Raw genomic sequence first — 14,349 nt, forward strand, 5'->3', positions numbered from 1 at the left:
TTGTACCAAACTTCACCCAAGTTAAACAACTTGACGTTCCAAAGCCTTCTACCTGTCATCATAGTTCAACAATATGCCAATAGACGGCGTTACTATCTACGTTATGAATTTCGTTACAACTTCAGTGATACGTAGCCAAACATTGCTAATCGATTGTATACAGGCGTCTAAAACTATGAACTGTAACGCCGCAATACGTCCCTCTGGAGTCACGCCCCGACATATATATATTTCGGGGATCTCGGAAACGGCTCTAACGATTTCGATGAAATTTGGTATATGGGGGTTTTCGGGGGCAAAAAATCGATCTAGCTAGGTCTTATCTCTGGGAAAACGCTAATTTTTGAGATTTTATATGTTTTCCGAGCAAAGCTCGGTTTCCCAGATATTTTAAGTTAATCACGTAGCCTAGCCTGTGGTAAAGTTTCTGGGGAAAACCAGCAATTTAAGGCTATATCTAGATGACTCATTGGTCAGCAACATCGCAGTAAAATGTACGTGTAAATAGTCGTCATACTTAAGAGAACCTGTAGCGAGGCAAAAGGGATTTACGTCAGTCGCGCGCGTCATGAGATCACTATTAGCCAATACGGTTTTTAGGTTAGTTAGTCCCTATTACCTGTGGTCAGAAAACCCGGTAAGTGTAATGTAGGTACGAAAGGCTACGTGACTGGACCTGCCACGTAGATAACCGTGCCACTATCACGCACTTTTGTCGATAAGAGGCAAAAAGCTTTTGTCGGCAAAAACCTTTTTCTCTGCAAGGGGAAGATGTAAAATTTTCTCACGTGCTTGTAGTAAATTTTCTCACGTGCCTGAAACATTTTACTTTACCGATCTCGTTCGTAACATTCTATTTAGATTTAACTGAAAGTAGAAAAAATTATGTCAAGTAGGGTCATTTGCAAATTTATTGTGTCTTTGTCTAATTTTTTCTTAACATTCTCAATTTCGTAATAAAAATTAGGTAACCATACAAAAATGCAAATTTTTATAGCTAACATTCGTAACGAAACTGAGAATTTAAGAAAACTGAATCTCATCTTTTCATAATTTTCTTAAGGAAAAATTAGACAAAGGTACAAAAAAATTGCAAATGACCCATTCAAGCTTTTCGTGTGATCCCGATAAACAGTATTCATCAGACTATTTGTAGAAACACCCCAATTATGGCTCTATCATTTTATGTAATAGTTTAATTTTAGTGTTCAATAAAATATCATACCTTGACGTGTCGTCTAATAAAATAAACATACTTTGTGTGCAGTTTGAAATGGTGTGTTCCCATTTGTCCCCGCCAGGCACAGATGGGAATAGGCGCTACATACAAATCATTCCCATTTTGTTCCCGCATCTTGTATGGCGGTGATCACGTGGGGACGTGGGGCTGGCACTGATGGGGATACACCTTTGGAATCTATCCCAGCACTAATGTCATGAAACTCCTTGATATTTTATCACTACACAACTATGCATTATCTCCACCCCGAAATAAAAGTTTTGTCTCTCGTAAGTTGAATTGTGATAACCCTTTAATCTATTTTGTCATTTGTTCTGTAATACGCACTGTATGACGTTGTTTTAACTAGTTAATATCCGGATGTACGAGTAATGACTGTACATGGGGTTTTCAATAAAGCCGATTGTAATTCAAAACTACATTACCCACATATCGCTGACTGGGATTTACGAAAGCTTTTAACACTGCAGTCGATAAATAACAATTACTTATTGTTGTTGGTGGAAAGTCCCTTAATGCGTAAATGTTTAAGCAAGTACGCAAATAGTTCTGACGCACTTTTGACTTGAAACTGAATTTCATTAACTTGTTTGTGCAATGATAGTATTTACCCATTTTGTTTGACCTTACTAATTATCAGGTTAAGTATAAATTGAATTTGAAACTATAGGAGCCTAATAACTACAATATTACGAAAAAGAGTAGAGAGTAACGCAGAGAAGTATGTTAGGTTCACTTGTACCATCCCACTAACCCGGAGTTAAGCGGTTAAACTGTTAACCTAGTGTCAAATTGGTAACCATGGCAACTCCAGGTTTAACCGGTTAACCCAGGGTTAGTGGTGGTGCAATTGGGCCTTACAGTAGTTACAGTTGTAATTGTTATCAAATATGTACTTAAATCGCTAATTTTGATGGCGACTGATTTAACGAGTACTTCTCAAATGATCATAAACAATGGTTCGATTGACATCACAATGATGCTTGAAAAATACGTGTTACGTTTTTGCACAAGATCCGTAAACATAAGCAACCATTTCAAATGTTTTGCAAGTTATTATTCAAATTGCCTACATATAAACTGAAAATGTAACTAATCTGAATATGGCCAAAACGCAGAAGAAAATAGTCATTTGCCGACACGTTTAATTTTTTTACTTTATTATCTCTATAAGATAAGATAAGATTTCTTTATTGTCAAAGCTGGTACATAGGTCTTATAAATATCACAAAAGTCCATCAGCTTGCCCATTTCGGGCGTACAATTATAAACTAACCTAGTGGATGCAAAAAACAAAAACAAAATCATAACATCATAACGATTCATTGTATCTTTCAAGATAAAAGGTGAATCGCTTGTACGCTATATAATTTGTAGTGGAGTTTACTTATTTGATTTGTAGTGGAAACATTTTAAACAAGCTTTTATTAGGTCGACTTGTATGTAACTATGTAATGGAATTTTGCAAGTTAAATTTGATCCACTTCCCGGTTTCCGATTGAGCTGAAATTTTGCATACACATGTAAGTCGGGTGACAATACAATATTATGGTACCATCGAGCTGATCTGATGATGGAGACAGGAGGTGGCCATAGGAACTCTGTGATGAAACAACGCAACCTAATTATGTTAGGGGTTTTTTGAATTGTCTCGATGAGTATTAGTTGTCTGTCGTAAGAAAAGTACAGTCAGCGATAAAAGCTTGTACCAAAAATGAAATTTCTGCCAAAAACTTATTTATCTAGATACCGAGACGCATTTAGTTGGCGATGGCGTACACGACGAATTGTAAGTAATGGATATCCTTAGGGAACGCTTTGTCCTTTATACAATGGCCGTCATCCGGCTGACATGATGGAAATTATGATGAATACGTAATAAGTTACGCTATTAATATATATTATTAGAAAGGAGGATGGGCAGATTTGTATAATTACCAGGAATAGGAGCTTGTAACAAATACCATAGGTACCTAATCATTTAAAACGTTTCTTATGTTCTACAACTTTTTACATTGGTAGAAATCCCGAATGGCAGCGAGAAAATAGTTGTGGTAATATTAGATTTATATAGATGTGTATCAATATATACAATAGTCAACTTAAGTAAATAAATAAATAAATATAGGCTGATTGATTAGGTACAGTGACTAATCCATCCTTGTTTAAATTAATACATGTTTTAAATAGGTACTATAAAAAAATCCAAATGAATACTACTCTTTTCTGTTTTTTAGGTAATGTTCACAAATCAAATTATCATTCGAGAATAATAACAAATTATTAACCGTAATACAGCAAACGTCATAAACGTTTATTAACGCAAGATTATATCTTAGAAATCATTTTATTGCAAGTCAAATGTGTGAATGACGATTGTTGATTCTTTTGATTGATACATGACGCAAATCTAGCTATTTGTTTAAATAACATATATCTATAGCATATCCAAGTAATTTTGCTTTCTAATAAAAATGGGTATTAAACTCATAGGCTACACAAATCGACCCAGTCCTAGAAGAAGCATATACATACATGGCGTGTGTTGTGGCCTGTGGATACATACTAGTAGTACTAGGGCACTATATATGACTAATGCATATGTAAGTAAGTAGATGAATATTGAAATATTTAAGAAAAATCCATAACTCAGGAACAAATGCATGTTCACGAATAAATGCCTTTACCGGGATTCAGACCCAACAGCTTCGTAGTCAGCGTCACTACAATGATTTATAACTCAAGATAGGTTAGAGGCGTTCCAAAATTGAAGCGCTTACCTTGTGACAAATTGGACATGTTGCCTTTAGTCGCGGCTGGACAAGCGAGAAATATGCACGTGCTAACGAGCTCCCGCACACCGAAAGAGAAAGAGACGAGCTTATGTTTAACAACGAGTGTGACAAAGATGGATGGAATGAGAAAAATAATCAAAAATAACAGATTTCTTCGTAGGCACAGAAATAAATATGGAAGTATTTATGTGCTCCTCAAGTATGAGTATAACCGATCTATGCTTATATAATATCATTGCGTCACTACCAGTGTTTTCACTGATTGTCGAAACGTCGGTAGTGTCTGTGCGGAAAGAGAAGAGTCGTGGAATGTATGGGGCCCAATACATTCCACGACTCTTCTCTCTTCGAATAGACTCTACTAAAATAAAAGTAATTATACTTGATCTCAATACGAGAATAGGAAAAAGAATTGAGTTGGCCTAAAGACCTTTACTAGTTTCCTAGAAATCTTACTATCGAGTAAAAGTTAAAAAGAGCCAGGGAGGGATAACATAAAACAAGAGGATTTGAAGGTCGTTATTTGTATTTTGTGCTAATGATGAAAGTTTGGTGAAAAGTAGCCGTGCCGCTAATGACACGATGACACCGAAACTTTTAAAAATACCTACTTCATACACTTGTAGTACTTACTTAGTAGTAGGTATTTGATTTAAAATGAGGAACGTCGATAACTGTTTTCATTACAATAACATATTTGTAGTCAATATACATAAGGTTCACACACGCGCACTTGACTGATGTTGCGCATTACGAGTATTTGAGGAGTTTTAAGCAGAAATATAACTAATGTTAAACAGTACCACAGAATAAATAATAGTACTAAGTACAGAAGACTAACAAAACGCGTCTGTTACGATCAGCACAGATATGGCCGCTAGGTGGCGACAGAGCCACGCGCGGCTTATGGCTTTCCCCAAAATTGGGGCCGAACGGATGTACTTTTAGCTACCTGTAGCAAAGCGACGAAATCGCGGAGTGAGACACGCCTGACAGTACCTACATTTATAATTTTAATACCAACCAACTCGTCCAAAATTCAGTCAATTCCATGCGGGTTTGACTCCAATTCTGTTCGGAACCCCGTAAATCCCATACCATATCTTAATTCCTCCGCATCAGAAGACAAATCAATTGACATTCTTAATAAAGTGGACCACATTGAACAATTACGAAGGAAACACTTTAGTATTACAAACAAACACTAAGCAGTTTAAATAACTGGTTTTCTCTACTTTAGATGAGAAACAATTAGATTGAGTGAGATTGCTATGATTAAGTAGATCTGCAGAGCTTCAGATGTAGCGGTTGGATCATTTTACTTTTTTTTATAATATAGGAGGTAAACGAGCAGACGTGTCGCCTGATGGTAAGCGATTACCGTCGCCTAAGGACACCTTCAACACCAGAGTGGTTGTAATAGCGTTGCCGTGCTTTAAGATGAGAGTAGGTACGCTCTTTTCTTGTAGGTTTGAAGGTCGTGTCGGTCCGAAAATACCGTAGGCGACAGTTTATGCCACAGTTTACCCGTGCAAGGCACTATTAATAAATATTAATAACTAGCCTCTGCTAGCGACCTCGTCCATGTAGAAGTCGTTTAACTACCCGTAACTTCTCCCCTAAACTACACTCCTAATGTTAGTGCAATGGGGAGGGTTATCAGTTAGTATGAGAGTACCTATACCTGGTCTACTAAATAGGTACTAAAAGGACTGATATCTGGAATCAAAATAATCCTATGTCAATTTCCAGGTTATTAAACAAAGTGTTCGAAATTTGGGTTACATATTAAGCTTAAATTAATTGCTACCCTAGTAGTCTCACCAGACTCTACCTTTTCAGGCATACAATACATTTCACACACAATCACATTATATAATATCAATTAAAAATAATTATAACTAACTTAAATAAATAAAATAATATCAAAATTAAATTAACATGTCATTTAGTTAACATTTTGAAATTAAATATTAAACATAAAAAGTGTCATATAAAAAATCGTTTACACTATAATAAAATTTCTGTATGAGCCATTGTTTAACTACTCGTAAGTTCTTAAATTTATAAAAATTGCATTCCTTAAACATGTCCGGTAACTTATTATAAATGGTTATACACATACAGTACGCATTTTTGGAGGAAAGTGCTAGCTTGACCGCGGGCTTATTTAGTTTGTGCTTGTCCCGGACTTGACGGGGTCGTAGCTGTTGTACTTCCATAAACTGGATTTTATACTTGTGCACGAATAATGAAGCCTCCAAAATGTATAAACAAGAGAAGGTGAAAATACTATTATCTATAAAAATTGGTCGACATGAGTCCAGTTGCTCCGTCCCAAAAATTGCTCTAATGCAGCGTTTTTGTACAAGGAATACCTGGTCTCTGTCTGTTCTATTTCCCCATAAAACTACACGGTAGCGGAGAGTTGAATCTACGTGCCCGTGATATGCAACGAATGCTGCCTGTATAGAGACAGTTCTTGCTATCCTCCTGAGTGCATTAAATAAAGCTACTTATTCTAGAGCAGACTTTATCAACCTGCTTCTTCCAGTTACAGTAACAATCAATTATTATACCCAGAAACCTTGTATGATTGACTTCTTCGCTCAAATCCGTTTAGCAATTTTTACGTGATGAAGGATCCAAAATGAGTTTCGTCTTAAAGGGCGCTAGCCAGGCCATAAAACTAAAAAACGAAAACGAAAATAACACTTCATTTACAGAGCACATTAAGTATTCTGTCGCCATCTGTAAAATATATTCATTCCCTTGTACAATAAGGAGGTAGGTATTGATCTTTTTCCTAATTAATACTCGCATGTCAAACTTAATCAAACAATCACTTAGTATGGTTGTGTAAATACTAAATACCAATATGCAAAACTATATACGACTTCAAAGTCGACGTAGTCACGAATAGAGGCTTGTTAAGTTTTAGCTGTTCCTCGAAATAGGTATCAACTGTTAGTGCTTAAATGTTAAAATCCGTAAACTGCTTATAATAGTCAACTGCAAAACTGCAAGTGCGTCTTCATAACCTCTTATGTGCGCCAATACTTAGTAGCTAATTAGGACTAGTAGGAAGTGCTCAGTAAAGCTAATTAAATTTAACAATGGACATTGCTGGGAAATCCAAGAAATGATGCACTGTTCTGCAACGCATTAGTATGGAACAACCATTAAACTATAATACGATGGATTTATTAGGATCACATAACTAGAATAATGATAATCGAAGTAATTCCTTTAGTTTTCTATATAATTATAGTTTTTACAGTCTTAATAGTGGCTGTGGGTAATTTCATCACAGAAGTAGGTGTAATTAATTAATTTTATAATCGAAGTATTCTCTTTAGTATTCTGTTTTTTTAGTCTAATTAGTCTATAATTGCATAAGCTAGAGACGGATCAAGAAGTAAAACATATTTATTTAGTATATTATTTGTTAGTGGTTAGGTCCGGTTATATTAAGTAGGTACTTAGGCAGGGTTTTTAATAGGGAGGATGGATTCAACTTCGCTATGCCGCCGCCGCCGTTTCTTTCGGCACGTGTACTTCAAGAATTTAATTAACACAGATATACAGTTTTATGTATATCAGTTTCACGAGGGAAATGATTAACGTTTACATATTTACCAAAACACTTTGTTTCTTAGATATCCCCGCAAGACGAATCGAGCAGGGCTTATCGCCAGGAAACAAACAAAATGCTGCTAATTAAGTATTCGTAAATATTGTTAAAGTGGAACTAACGAAAAGTCACGTAGACCAAATAAATTCTTAGGTAGGTACTTCACATTATATTGACGGTTGTAAAATGAAAATTAAGAAAACATCCAAAACTTCAAACTAAAATGGACATTTCCAAAACTATTTCATAAAAATTGCATAAGTCATAACACATGTGGGTGATTCATGTACTTAGCTTATAAGCTGCTCTATCGGTCACCTTCGTGTTTTCGTTGGTTTATGGGACATTCTGTATATAACTATTACTTATATACCTACGTAAAATGAATAAAAGAAGAAAAAAGTCACTAGGGGCCCGATTCAGATTTTGTAATAGATATCTATTAGACATCGCCAAGATACGATAACGATATTATTACGTTTAAGATCTAACCTGTCAAATTTGACATTTTCGCGATTCTGGAGATACTTTTGAACGATTTCCACAAGATATTACTTAGAGATATAATTCACATCTAATCGATATCTAACACGATCCATCGTAAAAGTGACATTGGTTGCCCGAATTGCGCTGCAAAAGAGAACTAGTTCAAATCTAAACTATAACGTAGGTATCTAGAATGGATCTAGTACGTGTCGTCTCTTGTGAATATCTTGAAGTTCGAATACGGCAGTGTATCGGTGTAAAGGTATACAGTACCCGAAGTTATGCAAAATTGGAGAAATACTAAGAGCAAAACTGATCCCGGTTGCTTAACAAGATCCCTAGAGATTGTCTAATTAGGGATAATTTCAGATTAGCAATCTCATGGTAAAATTTATTGCAATTTACAATATTGTGCCAGACCACACAACATTAAACATCGAAAATAGAAATTTCGTCGCTCTTGCAGACATAAAAATAAGGGTAGCATCCCCTCGTATGTATAAGTAATTGAAAGGAACCGTTATAAACAAGCACAATGGCCTAATTCTCGCAAAATACGCGCGTTTTTAATATCGGCATTGACAGTAAACAACAATTTCCACACGTGAGACCTCACGTGGATTGTAGTCACAGACCAAAATATTATATGGAGTTAGACTTCGCGAGTATTTCTTACGGTGACCGGTGTTCGCTGCATGTCAGATGACATGCAGCGCTGAGACGCGCTTCCTTTTTACCTTTTTAAGCGTTCTGTCCTCCTGTCAGATGTTTATTGCTAATGTAGAAAATGCATCATCGTGTCACACTTAATTGTAGTAACTCAACCAAAGGTAAAATATTTTTTTCTCCAATATGTTCGGAAATGTTCAAATTCAAATTAAAAAAAGTCAAACTTACTTCGTTCCTTTCTTCCGTCAAATGAGGATAAGACGAATCCATGAATTGCATAGGTAAATTATAAAAGAGCGCAACGGCACGGTTGCGTCTCTAACTCAAATATTATTTTACAGTCGCAACATATTGTTGTGCATTATGTGGGTGTGCTTGCAAGTCAGTCTAATTTAAATTTAATGCATTCGGATTCGGACATTGCAAATGAATCGTCTGACATAGATGTTACAGGCCAGTGAAGATGATGGTTAATTTTAGATGTATTATGAAAAAATTCTTAGCCTCCCGGTTGTCATAAAATTGAATGTGTTTTCTATATCTAGTTCAATCTATGGTCTGTGGATGTAGCTGTAATCCGCCACGTGAAACGTCGTACGAACATATCCTTATTTTCGTACCTGAGACACGAAATGTTTATAGCGTTCGAAACCATACTATAAGCTTTAAGAAATATGTGTCATAATCGCTTGTACAATCATTGAATTCGGGCCTGTTTTAATGTCACCTTTGTAACCTAAGAACACGGTTATTGGGTAATGTTAAATGGAGAACAATGAATGAAACAGCTTACATCCCAGACGTATGCCCATAAAGAAAATTGTATTCTAGTTCATTTTCTTCCTACCTACTTAAATTTCTATGTATATCCAACGTATATATATTGATACAGACTACTTTTTTTTTATGCGACGCTGATCAGCACGTGTGAAACAACAGACTGGAAAAACCAGACTTTATTGCAAGGCCATGCCGAGATTGCCTAGTGCATAAAATTGCACTTTATTTTTTATTTCTTGTTATGTACAATTGTACATAGCCCGATCCCTCTCGTGCGTGGGACGAGTGTCGTTTATAGGCTTAATTATAATTGTATCAAGATACCTATAGGTATCAGTTGACACAAAACATATCGGGTTCTTGTTTCAAAATTTGTTTATTTCGCGATGGGGTCACATCCCTACGCCAACATTTTTTTTGTTATGTAAGTACGCAGTGTTTTGTTTAGCTAAGATTAAGAAAGGTTGCCAGAGTTCTCGAGAATGTACTATGTTAACGCCTGACGGCAATGCACCTACGGTCCTATCTGTCTCGGGAAATGGCATTTCCAACTGTTTTGTAAAGTCGTTTTTTTTTCTATTAAAGATTGTGATGGCGCTGTAACAGCGCGCACACAACATCCCGCTTCACCGCCACGCGACGCACCAAGCCATCGCGCTTCACCGCCGCGCAGACCACCCACGACGATCGGCCCCCCGCCACTCCGCGCGCCGCACCCCGCGAGCCACTATAAAAGCGCGAGCGCGCGTCCGTACTGTCGGCAGTCGTCCTCGCCGCCTTCTGCTGTGAGCACGGCTCTCCCACGGTTGTGTCGGCCTGGGGTTACCGCGTAGGCACCCGTTCCTTTGCTTCCCCCCTATCCCGTTCCTGCGTCTCGGTTGTGCCGGCCTGGGGTTTCCGCGTAGGCACCCGACCCGCTTCCCGCCTATCCCGTTCCTGCGTCTCGGTTGTGCCGGCCTGGGGTTTCCGCGTAGGCACCCTAGATCCAGGATCGTCCTGTATACCTATCCGTCTTCATCCCCCTTACCCTTTGGGGATCCCGAGTATCCCAAATCGCGTGTAGCGTAGGGATCGCGTACCGTAGTGACTAACAGAGTCACCCCGCGCCGTCTTAGCCTAGGATACCTAGACTTAAGCCCTAAATAGTTTAGATTCAATAAACCGGCATAAAAGCCCGTCGATTTGCATTTTGCATCTGTGTTTCTATTAGCTACCCTGTACCCCTCTCTCCTCTGAGCTAACTAGGAAACCCTGGTTCCTGTCTGGAACTGGGGAGTTGTATTCGGCCACGCCCGCCCCGGCGAACGTGACCCCATCACAAGATTATACTGACTGACGTTTGTTCTGTTCTTACCATTACCATAATTAAATGAGAAGAAGAAGCAGAAAGAAGAAAAGCAATTACCTACAATGAACATGATCCTGAAATAAAATGATTCGCTATTTATCACAAAACTAGTGATAGGTACCTATGATTTATGACTACTATTCATAAATCATAATGGATAGCTATTAGTGGCACATTAATCATTATTTTACCTATTTGAAGCTCTTTCACCATGCATCAGGCTCTTCTGATCGTTAAGGCAGGTAAATTCCCTTCTTTGAGCCATTTTAATACCATTAAAACCGCTATAAGTATACTGGGGTAGTTTTCTAAGACGTTGGGTATACTAAGGAAATTCTCAAACATTCGAAATCAAAGGAATAAATCCCGTTTCAGCTCCATAAATAAACTCTTCGGGTTCACAAATGTTTAGGGGAAAGAGTCATTATTCGAAATAGTCTAGTGGGTATTTGAAATACAAGAACTTTAAGTAGTTTAGTAACTAAGAGCCAATTACTTAACTTCTTAATTTTAACTGGTAATAGTGAAATCTTGTTAGGCGCAAATATTTCACAGTTCTTCGAAACTGCTAGCTAGATCATTAAATAAAATCAGCAAAATTTTTGAAGTGAAAACTTTTTTAGCGGCGCTGGGCACTTTTTGAGGTGGGGAAAAAATGATATACTCGAGACAGCGTAAGGCGATCACGTGACCGTAAGGACCGTAAGGACCGTAAAGGGCGTAAGGTTTAGATGGCCACTCATAATCGGGGAGCGGTGCTCCGGCCCGGCGCGCCGGCGCGGCGCGGAGGCGGGCAGCCTCGCGCGCCGCGGTAGGGTGCCGCGCTTCAATAGGATAGGTTTGGTTAGGTTAGTTTAGATGGCTTTTAAATCAATAAAGAAAAACTCAATGTTCTGACTCCTTTTCAAGACTCTTTACCTATGTTCAAATAATTTGACGTTGTCATGGCAGTATGTAAATAAACATGTCAATGATAAAGTGTGATCTTATTTGAGAATGATAATAATATATAATAAATAAATAGAATACCTCCGCTAAACGTTGTTACCGGGCGTCGGTAACATAGTGAGGTGAGTTTTCACTTCTATCGGCACTCCCGGAGTGCAACCGTTGTTGCTTGTTTTGCAAGGGAACCGACTTCAAAATTTGATTACGTTTAAAGAAAAATGTCAATGATTGAAATTTGAAGAAGTTTAGAGGGCCACAGGGGCCTAGCCAATGGCAATCGTTGAAGTCGTCTTGGTTAGGTCTGTGCGGAACAGAAATATTCAACTGAATAAAACATCTGACAGTCTACGGTTGCTACTGACATCAAATTTACCGCTACTTGTTTTAAGGATGAATGGCAATAGCCCAAAAACACTTTACGTGAGTTTTTTGTCCCATTCCATCAAGGGAACATTTTTCACCGATAAAACATTGTTTTTGTCCCTGAGAAATGGAAAAAAATCACATTGGGCCTCATAATTTGTTATCTTTTAGTTACTGCTATGTTTATTTTTTCCTCTCTATGTGTTGTCTGTTTTTAATTTTATTATTGTCTGTAGTATACCCCATTAGTTTTAAGTAGTTAATTATAAGGTAGGTCCCCACTGAAAATCAGCCCTGCGGCTTGCCGTAGCATTACGCTGAGTGGGGGTCCTTTTAACGTCCATCTGACCTATATCTTGTTTTAATTTAACTGGTTTTGTAACTATGATGACGTGAATAAATGTATTTTCTTTCTTTCTTTCTATTATACATGACAAATGGTGGGTAAACTGTGACAGAATACAGGTGATGTAAATCTTATCCGTCGAGGGTTTAAAATATCCAGATCATAATAATATTTCAACAAAAGAAAATCTAGATTTCTCCAGAGGTATAAGAACAATTGCCTGCGATTCCTGCGAAACGATCCGAGTGTTCTGTGAAACATATCAAGTAATTTATATTTCAATTTATTTTTATTACTGGGCATTGTGTTTGTATATCGGTTAATGTGGGCATTGAGTTTTTTAGAACTTCTGTACCTACGAAATATTATTTAATATTTTCCAGTCTCTTTTCGGTGAAGGCCAGTTTCGTGAAGAAATCGAACTAATTCGAATATAAGCAATAAGTACTTTGAATCTCGAGCCAAATAAAAATATTTTTTTGTTCAAGGGCCGAAAACTATTTTATTATAATCCTGTTCTCGGCCGCCAAATACAAAAGATATTAAAGCAGATTTTAACCATGTATTTGTTAAGCATGCGTCCGACTCCTAACTACATGAATTAATCTGATACAAATAAGTATTTTTTGAAAATATTTTTTTTGGCTTTCATTTAATAGAGAAGATAATCAATTAATAAAAATGACGTGCCTCAGCGTTACTGCGGGGCGGATACATAGCGGAATGTCCAAGTCGCAAAATGTGCAGGCTACGTAAAATGAGCAGATCGCAAAATGTGCAAATCTCATAATGAGAAGATTGCAAAATGTGCAGATCTCATAATGAGAAGATCGCAAAATGTGCAGATCTCATAATGAGCAGATCGCAAAATGTGCAGATCTCATAATGAGCAGATCGCAAAATGTGCAAGCAGATCGCATAATGAGCAGGTCGCAAAATGTGTAGATTTTGAAATAGAGATCGGATTCTACAGGTCCAAAAAGCGTAATCGTTGCCAATCGTTGCTAATTAGGGCTTCTGTTTATTACCGAATGTTAAAATATTTTGAAACAAACCTGGTATCTTTTTTATTATTTTGATACCTAATCGTGACCTTGTTTTATGAGCAAATAATTTATGAGGCAGTGCTTTGAAACATGCCCGTCGGCCTTTCTACCAAGCAGTTAAACTAGGGACGGCACACAAAGCAAACGAAATTACGATATGCACCTTTCGCGATCTGCACTTTTTACGATTTGCACATTTGGCGACCTGCGCTTTTTATGATTTGCACATTATGCGACCTGCACTTTATACGATTTGTACATTTCGCGACCTGCACTTTGTAGGATTTGCACATTTCACGACCTGCTCGTTTTACGATCTGCACGTTTTACTACCTGCACCTTCTGCGATTTGCACTAGTGCTCATTTTGCGACTTGTACATTCTGCTATGTATCCGTCCGCTGGATATTAGACCTGTCAAAGCATTTCGGCACTACGTGTCATTGTCACGTCGTAATGCGTAGACATACCACGTGCCAACAAGGACGCTACGTTTAAATATGATAAATGATAATGATAACGCTCTATTTATAAATCGTATCTGATAAAGAACGAACAGCTTGTGATAAATCCTTAATTTACATAACATGCGACTGAATCGTCGGATTCTGTAAACAATGTAATAACAAGGAAGCGATAATTAAGTAATATGTAATTATCTCGTGAACCTAATTATGATTTAACGTGCGCTTCGT

The sequence above is a fragment of the Cydia amplana genome, chromosome 7 (assembly GCF_948474715.1).
Source record: "Cydia amplana chromosome 7, ilCydAmpl1.1, whole genome shotgun sequence".
NCBI lineage: Eukaryota > Metazoa > Arthropoda > Insecta > Lepidoptera > Tortricidae > Cydia > Cydia amplana.